Source organism: Pantherophis guttatus, chromosome 1, assembly GCF_059756535.1.
Source record: "Pantherophis guttatus breed Tessera chromosome 1, ASM5975653v1, whole genome shotgun sequence".
Taxonomy (NCBI): domain Eukaryota; kingdom Metazoa; phylum Chordata; class Lepidosauria; order Squamata; family Colubridae; genus Pantherophis; species Pantherophis guttatus.
The window spans coordinates 63,521,632-63,528,181 of record NC_142063.1 but is presented as its reverse complement, the minus strand read 5'-3'; the positions used below and the strand labels follow the sequence as shown (position 1 = coordinate 63,528,181).

Sequence of the window (6,550 nt, the reverse complement as noted above, 5' to 3'; positions counted from 1 at the left end):
AACAGCCTTCCTGTGTGTGCCCATGGAACAGAAGATCTGCTTTTAGTAACTCCTGAGGCTTTTTGGCTTCACTAATAAAATAGCTGTCTTTATGGATATCTGTCACTTTAGAACTCAGAAGAACTGTATATAATAGCCATGGAATTTAGCCTCAAATATTTATCAATTTTCCAATCCCAAAACTTCTGATTCTTAATCATTCATCTGCTTATTAACGAGACATTCCCTAGTAGACTGAACTGTCAAGCTTAGCCACCATTGATCAGGACATTTTGCAAGTAGATCAATCAAAATTTATTAATGGTCCAAGACTTGCAAGTAAAAAGCTTCAGTGTCACTAACTCCAGAATGTTGCCTTAACCACAATGTATTACGTAACTTTCAACTAAAGATTTTGTATGGAGCCAAGGACAGTTTTCAATATATACATATTAATAAAACCACCAGTGTATATAAATCTTTATATTTATGTCAATAACTTCCAAGGGTTTGAATTTAGCTGCCTTTTAAACAGCACATTACTTGATCCATCTCGGTTAAGTGAAGCCACACAATTTTCCTTCCTTTCTCTTTTCACAAATGCATACCCAATATACCATTTATTTCCGTTCAAATGAATGTGGTGCCAGGAATACTAAAAAGTTTAATTGTTAGTATTATATCTTAGGTATAATACATTACTTTGTCTACATAGGTTGCTAGTTAATGCTGGTCTGCTAAACATTCAGCAACAGTAGCTCCTGATTAGGGTGGAGAAGCTTGTCCTCAAAAGACCTAAATGTGCAAAAAATAGTTATAGAAGAAGCAGAACTTCCCTCTCCATTCCACAATTGGGGGGGTAGGGGGTGGAAGAGAGATTGGTTAAGAATTCCTGAAACTGGATTAATTAAAAATGTTCCCACAGCTAGTTCCTCTTTTCTTTTTAAAACAGAAGTTGATTTATTAATACAATGCTCTGCTTATGTCATTGTGCGTCTGACATGCACACTTAACAATGGGAAGGCCACAAGGGCAACAAATAAGATAGTCTGTGTAGGACTGTACCACATTTGTAGATGGGGCTTGGATTTCTACCTATTTTTTCCCTTAAGGTGACTGTTTTTAAAAATGAAAACTATATTACAACTTACCCATGCATCATGTTTTCATGCCTCAAAATAACAGAAAATCATATGGATCTTCAGGTATTATAGTCATTGTGGCCCAGAGCAGTTCAAAAAGGTTTGCATGGTGTTCTGGGGCTAGAAACTATCCCTGGCAATTATTATACTTCAGCACATCCAGTACTCAATCAAAATAAAGTTGTCCCCTTTATTATTCCTTATTCATTAGATTTAGATGGCTATATCAATGCCTGGGTGTTATCTAAGTACAGCCAGTTCCAACAATAATTTGCCACAAATATGTGAGAAATCAGTTTGGCTCTGATGCTTCTCTGCTGATCACTTCTTGTACCACACCCTGTCCCTGCCCACTTCTACTCCTGACTCCCATCATAGTTGGGATTGGTTATTTGAAGTTGTAGCATTCTTTCAGATCTCTTACTGCAGAAACGTGGAGCAAGTTAGGAATGCCAGTGCAGCTGGGGTGTGCTCTTCCCACTGGAACTATCACATGGCTGTTTTACTCCTACCAGACAGCTTGGGATGCCATGAGTGGGCAGTCTGCCTCTATTGTGTAGGACGAAATCATTAAATAGACTCAGTAAGCCATGTGTAATATCCTCTTGTTTCAAGAAAAGCAGATTACACGGTAACTCCTGAGAATCATCACCTGTCTGGGAAAGTAGAGCAATGGATTTTTTAACCACAGTAAAGCAGGAGATAACATTGCTAGGGTCCAACGGTGAAATAATCTGAAATCCTTAACATAGTGCTGATGGTTAAAAAAACAGCGGAGTCACATTTTTGGCAGACTTTATAAAGGGTTTGATATAGAGCTTTTGTTCTGTATGATTTTTTTTTTCTAATTGTAATACTGTTCCAATTATTCTTGCAATTATTTTCTGACATGTACACGTCAGTATGGAAGCTATGATCAATATACAATTCTTTCACTGAATCTGACAGAAATTTGAATGTAGAAATATAGGAAAATGCAGTGGTTTGTTTGTGTTAAATGTCCAGTATTTTGATGTTATCAAGTTTGGAAAGTAGTTCTTTATATAGATTGGGAACTACTATTGTGTATCTTGCACATGAGTTTCACTCCTGGTGCATGTTATCCTAATACAGAAAGATAGAAATCTTTTTGAGAAGTGCACATTTGGCAGACTGCATATTTTACCCAGATATTAAAATAAGCTTTCAAACATTAAGGATTTCAATTAAAACTCTCAAGCTTTAGTTGAAAATATATGCATATAGAAAGGATGCACTAATAATGTATCACCCCGAGGCTGGACCATTCTAGCTGATAGAGATAGTTCAACAGAAAATGAAAACAATGAATTATGGTTTATCAGATAAGAAGGATGATAGAGAAATTATGGCATTTCCCTTTCAGATCTGAAATGCTAGTAAAGCAGAAAAAAAACCACAAAGGTGTTGTGTTATAAACTTTTTAATTAGATAATTAGTTAACAAAGCTTTCTCTTTTCCAATATAACATTTGCAATCTAAATATTATGCATACACAAGTCCATGCCTGATTATTTACAAAGCTGTATTTCTAAAGGACAACAATGAGATTCCTTCAAGATATTCATTGACAATCTGAGGTTTTGCATAGCTTTAAACCAACTCAGTGTCTGCCTCTTTTGTCTTGTCTATTTTTAACTGAAAAGTAACAGATTCCTAAACTGCTCTGACAAATGTTGGAGATTCCATCATTGTTTTCCTATACAAAATGCTCCCTTTCCCCCTCTTTATTAGAATAATTATTATTATTATTTTCATTTTCGTTTGTTAAGATTAGTTTATACTGCTAATTGAATGAGTGCTAAAATATAAAAACAAGAAGTTTTTTTAAAAAAAGTTAATCTAATGCAGTGTAGTTTTCCCCCCCCCCTCCAGGCAGTCTTTTGAAACATATGCTGCTTTCCCTGGCATCAGTAATCAGTGTATTTATCTACTATTATAGGGTTGAATAGGGAAAAGATATTAGGAATTTATGATCGCAAATCTATGTATTTACATTAATCATAGAAATGTTTTTCCTCTATTTAAATTTGTTTCATGTTGGTGAATCTATTGCAAATGATTTGCAAACACTGAATCTAGGAATACAATATTTTATTCATCTGTTGGATACACTGGATTTCAACTTCAGCTTTAATAATTAGTTTCTATCCAGCATGATCTGTATCCCATGACCTAAGAGCTAAACTTATTACAGTTTACCAATTGTTTATCTTTTATCCAAAAATATCTCCCAATCTATAATAATGCCAGCAAGGCAATTAAAAAGAGCTGTGGTGGCACAGTGGTTAGAATGCAGTATTGCAGGCTACGTCTGCTGCCTGCCAACTGCCTGCAGTTTGGCAGTTTGAATCTCACCAAACTCAAAGCTGATTCAGCCTTCCATCCTTCTGAGGTCGGTAAAATGAGGATCCAGATTGTAGGGAGACAAGATGCTGACTCTGTAAACTTCTTAGAAAGGGCTGGAAAGCCTTGTGAAGCAGTATATAAGTCTACATGCTATTGCTATTGCTAAAACATGGGCAATTCCAGTCATTAGATATAGCTGGAATAATGTGCTGGACTCAAGCTGAACTAGAAACCCTGGATATGAAGACCAGAAAAAATAATTGCAATGAATTATGCCCTTTATCCATACAGTGACTTTGACAGATTCTACTTACCAAGGAGTATAGATGGCTAGGTGTAAAATGTTGCAAGTACCACATTTGGAAAGAAGGATGAAGGATAGTGAAGAAGATGCCCTGAAGTCAATACGCCATGAAGACTTACTGACTACCAAAGAGATCAATCTGGCTTACAGGAAAAGCAAGAAACAAAATAGACATGGCAAGCAAAGTATTACATGGCCAATACACCCCCCCCCACACACACACACAACTTAGCAGGCAAATGACATAAGAACAAGACCTAGCAATAGCTAAGAGCAGGAAAATCCTTAAAATCAAATGTACATAAAGCAAGAATTGAGAAACAGCAACAGAGTGAAAATGCCACCCCTGCAAAGAAGCTGAAGAAATGGTGCAGCATCTAGTTAGTCCTTCCCAAAAGATTGCATGGACTGGCTACAAGTAATAAAGTAGCAACAATGGTGATTTGGGATGTCTGCAAAAAATACCATTTGCCTGCAAGGAGGAACAGGTGGGACCACAAAACAGACAAAGTACTAAAAAAGTGAAGCTAAAGTGCTCTCAGACTTAAAAATTCAGACTGACAGGCACCAGCCACATAACACTCCATATTTAACAATTGTCAATAAGATAGACAACAAAAAGTCTGGACAGTGGATGTTACAGAACTTGGAAATGGCAAAATAGAAGAGAAGGCCATACCCACTCCAATTCTGTGAAGGGGAAAAACATCATGAAATGTGATGGCAACGTGATGCTGCGAATTTGACACCCGTATTCTAGAACATTTCTTACATACAATTCTACTCAGAATATAATTTCCAGTGAATTTAGCAAAGTGTGGAGTCCTTGGTGCTCTCTGAGCTTGGTTGTAACCAAGCTTAGTTGTGACACAAGCTCAGAGAACACCAAGGGCTCCACAGTTCAATCCTGAGTTACAAATATTTTCTTCTACAGGAACCTAATGAAGTCTTGTAACATAATGAACATACTGGTAGTAAAATAAGTTGGACACAACTTCTGGACAATATTTCTAATCAGGGGTGGGCTTCAAAAATTTTAGCAAGAGGTTCTCTACCTAGTTGCTGGGTGGGCGTGGCCATGGTGGGTGTGGCCTAGTCGGCGTCCTGCACCATGTCGGGTGTGTGTGTGTGTTTTTGCCCTCTCTGGATTCTGGAGACTTTCTTTGAGCCTCCGGGAGAGTGAAAACGGCCTCCCCAGGTTCCGGAGGCCCTCTGGATGACTCTTCATCCAAAACAGGCCGTGGGGGGACTCCTGGGAGTGGAGGGATGGGTGAGGCAGGGCCAGCCAGGAATGGGATTTGGGGGTTCTCTGAACTGCACAGAATCTTGGCTAGAAGTTCTCCCGAACCCCTGCAAACCCTCAGCAGCCCGCCCCTGCTTCTAATCTGGAAATATTCTGAAGATATACTCATTACCCAACAAGCCCTGCAAGAAAGCCAAAGAATGGCTCTGATGGATGAAAGCTGAGGTTCAATACATCTGGAGGATTGGGGAAGCTGCCAAACCATGATTCTACACTAGTTCTTAAATATGTATCTAGGTTTGGCTAAAACAGGCAGTGCATGATGTCAGAAAAATCTTTTCACTGGGTGGGTCATTGTCACAATGTCAGGAATGTCTATCATTCATGAAATTAAAAGTAACACCCATTTAATAGCATCACTATTTAATAGAAACAGGACAGATGGGGATTGAAACAGCTCACCTATGCCTTCCAAATTCTTGAAAGTCACTTACCATAAATCTAAACACACCCATCGTGATCACAGCAGTAAATTGGTAGAATAGAATTTCTGCTGATTAAAGAGGCACACTGTATGCTATTACAAGTAAACCTTTGCATAGATCTAGTGGGAGGTTGATCATAAGAACTCTGCACTATCCCTTCTTTTTCTTGCCTCTTAGGCCCTGACTGTAGACTGTATTTTCAGTCACCCAAGAAACAATTTCATAATCGGCTAATAGTACATAGTGAATTTTAAATTTTCTGCCTCTCACAGATCATGCGGATGAATTAAAAATGAGGAAAGGAGAGAGAAATGACTTGGTTTTTTTGCAACACATCTTACGGTGCTGTGAGTTTCTGAGAAATCCATTGGGGGAAAACAGCACATCATCTCATCGTCTTGTGCACGCAGGCAAATAAATTGAGTACACAGAAATGCCATTTGCCTCCCATTTTTTTCCTTCCACAGATCTTGGTAAGGAACCACAGCTGGAGAGCCACTCTTCACCACCATGAAAGGAGATTCACATGTGCAACAGTATAACGAATCCTTAGATATTCCCTGATTACTTAGACTGGGGGAAAAAAAATACTTAATGGGTTAATTGCACAAGATGTAATGTTAAGAATGTTGCTTATCAGCAGAAGCAGCATCTCAGCCACCTTGCACATAAACAAGCCTGTTTAATTTTAATAAAGCCCCTTCCTGAGGAACAGTTAAGAATGGAGAATCAACCAACCGCTTAGGAACTGAAGGACAGCGAAAGTAACAGGATTTTAAAAGTGACACCAGCAAGCATCTGTAATATGTTTAACAGGTCCATCCCTTTGCTTTGAAATGTTCGATTTGGATGGTCCAGTCGCTTCTTGGCCACTCTAGGGTGACACATGCCAGACGTTGTGGCAGCCAGAGCTTTAATGCATTGCTCTTGCTACAGCTTTGAGATTCTTTTTTTTAAAAAAAATTTGATTGATATGCCGCCCCTCTCTGAAAACTCAGGGCGGCTTACAATGTGCTCAGCAATAGCCTTC

At 38.5% G+C, this 6,550-nt stretch overlaps 1 protein-coding gene across 1 annotated transcript in view; it reads left to right on the top strand.

The window, feature by feature from the left end:
* The first annotated feature begins 3,478 nt into the window (after positions 1–3,478).
* ACTC1 (actin alpha cardiac muscle 1) overlaps positions 3,479–6,550 on the top strand; it is a 16,874-nt gene continuing 13,802 nt past the window's right edge. Inside the window, exon 1 of the mRNA XM_034417939.3 lies at positions 3,479–6,550. This exon is cut by the window's right edge and continues 651 nt beyond it. The gene's annotated coding sequence lies outside the window, so the exon portion shown is untranslated.